A 3,898-nucleotide genomic window follows, 5' to 3' on the forward strand; every position below is an offset into this window, starting at 1 on the left:
ACACTGACATTACATACCTAACAATGACAGTGACAGTTATTTAAAATGACAAAGAGTACGCCCTGGGTATTAATTCCTTTTTACGAAAACATTATCAAGCTCATTGCTTGGTTAGCTTCTAGTAAAATAACTAAACCCGACCAAAGTTTCATTTACACCATTATATAATTTTCCGAAATTCATATACATATCCGGCATTTTATAGCAACATTTCCAAGAGAAAACCGCGATGTTCGATTCGAATTATCTTACAACCAAATGTGCTATGTAGGTCGCGTGTTTTCTACTCACGCAACTGCTATTTCTATGACAGTTAGCTGGTGGGTAACTGCGTCAGAGAATAGTACATCTATTATAGGTAGAGCTCTAAAAATTACAAAAAAATGCAGTCATGGAGATAACCATGATCTTTTTAGTGTACTTCTGTAACGAGGTGGTAGGTTTACCTTATGGTCATTTTAGGTAATTTGTATTAAAACATAGTGGTATAATTAATTATTTATTTTTAACTTTTAGTACAAAATAAAACTAGTACACAGGGATACATCTCAAACCTAGCATTTGCAATGTTGAATAGTCAGAGGCTTACGACAATAAGTCTTCTCATTTGTACTATTTTAGACACTAACGTCACACTGATTAGCTCATTTTCCCCCATTAAAAAATAAAGTTAGTCAAAACTGAATAATGTAATCACTCTTCGAGTCGATCTGTGGTCATGATTAATTTTTATGCCAATATACATCCTACCTTACTACTGGTACGTTCCAATTTAAGCTTACTTATATACGAATACATAATTTTGAGGTTTGGAGCGGCATTGATGAGTTTTTTCAGGCACAATCGCAAACCGGCGCACACCTATGCTCGTAATGCACAAACGACAAACAATTGAGTTGCTATAAACATTTCATTGTTAGACATTCTAGATCACATTGATGTATAGCCATTTGTGTCTTACAAACATTTCCAAAGAATCTCATTCCTTAAACGCAATTACTTCATTTGTATCAAATAATTTAACTTTATGTAAACCATTACACAATTACATATTCTTATCAAAATTTCATGCTCAAATCTTATTTACATTAGACTACCGCGGTATGGGCATTTCATTACCATGTACCTACATACCGTAATTCATTTCACACGACATTAATAAAAAAATAAAATATGATGTTTGTGGTATAACAACTTTTGTTGCCAAAAAGTGAAGATTTGACTTTATTTAGTGTTTAATTACAGCATTCGTTCGGATATTATAGCGTAGATATGCAACATGCACAGCATTAAATATTCACATTTCTCAACCCAATTTACTTTACTTTTGGCAACAATATATGTAAAAAAAAATACCAATCTTAACAGCTTTGTCTTCCGCAAATCACACGAAAATGCCCATACCATTAAAATATTGATAAAAAATATCGCAAACTTCGTACATTATAATCGAATTTAAAAAAATTTAGTGATATGACTCAGCAGTTGTTTTCATCCCAGAGTAAAAAAATTATATCATTTTTCCAATAATAATTGATAAAAACCATTTGATTCAATTAAAGACGCGAGCCTTTAGTTATGAAGATAAAACAAATTCATTCATAATTTTGATGTACAATTAGGCTAAAAATGCTAAGTACAAATGAAAAAATAAATTAGTATTGAGGTTAATTGGTGCTACTATCAATTAAAAAGTATAAAAGGAACAAATTACCTAAGAATTATTGTTAAAAAATGTTTTCTTACTCATTGTAAGCCTTATTACTAAGAAGGCGGATAATCTTCGTGAGCGAAAATATTTACTAAATTTATTTTCGAACATCAATTTTTATTTTCTCGGATATCATTTTAGAAGTTCATGAATTTTGTTAAATTCTGTATTCAGTGCAAGTATAGTTTTTAAAAATAAACAAAAACATGTATTATGCGTGTTCTTCTGATAACTTAAGGCAAAATTTAAAACAATCGCCGCCAGTTATACATGCTTAACTGATTGCATCTATTATTTGTACAGTATGAATTTCTTGTATACAAGCTACATATTTGTTATATTTTTGACAATATCGTCCACCCGATCTTTGGTTTACCTCCACTTTCAACTAAATACCTATGTCATATAAACGGTTCAAAAAATTTCATCGTAATATCTCATTATATTTAAGAAAGACATGAAACAAAATCAACACCAAAAATCTAGCAGTTCTAAAACTCAGAATAAAAGAAGCCACTGACTTATACTAGGTTGTATCTCATTTCCAACAAGCGGAGTAACGGACAAATATTCACATATCAAACTTTATACTAGTAAAAGCATACCACGGTCAAAATATCAAGGCATACCGGTGTAGCTGTAATGTGTTTGCTAAACATTCCATATAAAATTTAAAATTCATTAAAACCCGCGACGAATTACTGTTCTTTCACAGCATCTTTACTCCCGCTTGTTGGATCACGTTTTCGTATAATTTAAATATACACGGACTAATTTACTTCTATTCCAAAACTGTCACATGATCTCTCAACTAGTACTAAATATTGTTAAACCTAGAAACGAGTAGCGCTAAGGCACCGGATTTGTAAACTTATTTTCACATACTTTAAATATTTCATTGCATTGATTGTAAAAATCATAGTTTCATATAATTAGAATTCGATCCCTTTGGTATGTAGACAGTGTTCAAGACGGAAGCGCGTTCGGACCACATCGACGCGAGGAGACACAACTTTCATAATAAAGAATTTCCTTTAACTGTATCTAACTTATCTCCACCTCTGGTTTGTTTACTATCATAACCATAAGTATATGAAGCACCATTGAATTTGGTATGAACTATTACATAACTAGTTTACCGCAATGTTCTATTGCTGCTATTTGTGCTATCGTTACTTACGTATGAATGTGCCAATGTCGTGTCTATTATCAAATATAACAGTGACACTAGATATAAGCGAATTATAGAATTTGGCACATGCACTCAACGACTCTCGACCGCATACCGATTGCGTGTTGGCGATCATTACGAAAAAGTGGTCAATTTGTAAATTAATGAATTGGACATAAAAAACAATGTAAAAACGTGACTCTTACTTATATATAGTATGTCTAATGTGACTCACATTTTATATCTGTAATATCGGTACATTAAAAACTAGAGTAAATTTTATTGCTTTTTGCTGCTAAATCCCTATTACGATTTTGTGGAAGTATTTTTCATAATATTTTTTACCTGTAATGAGTTAATGTATCATAAGGCATCCGGCCGCGGATCTGTTTATAAATTACATAATTATCCTTTACCGTACATTACATATTTACCCAATAGAACTATACAATGATCACTCAATCGTTTTACAAAATATTATTATGTACAAATTCATCGTTGACATTTTTGCCCTCTCGACGAAAGACATCCGAAAGAAATGATTGACATTATTCAGGCTGAGCTTAAAACATCGTAAAACAAAACACATAAAACAACAAACATTCACCGCTGGCCGGCGCGAGCACGAGCACGAGCACGAGCACGAGCACGAGCACGAGCACGCGCTCGCAGCCGCCGCGTACTATCATGTATTTCAAACTCTAACACCTAAATGAACACATGAAATACAATCCCGTCGCCGAGCGACACACTCTACTAGCGCCCGAATAGAGCGGCCGCTAAACCTAATTTTAAATAATTACAACTCTTAAACATAATATAAACTCAATATACATAATTACATTACAATATATTCGAAAAAAATAACAAAATCGACGATCAACGTACGAGAGGATATCGAGGCGAACGGTCGCCGCTGTAATATATTTACAAAGAGTTCGTCCGTACGTCATCTCGCAAGGGCAGTGTTCCGATAGTAAATTACGCTAATGGCGTGCGGCTCGGTGCGCGGGAAG

This window comes from Papilio polytes, unplaced genomic scaffold (assembly GCF_000836215.1).
Source record: "Papilio polytes unplaced genomic scaffold, Ppol_1.0 DF824047.1, whole genome shotgun sequence".
Classification (NCBI taxonomy): domain Eukaryota; kingdom Metazoa; phylum Arthropoda; class Insecta; order Lepidoptera; family Papilionidae; genus Papilio; species Papilio polytes.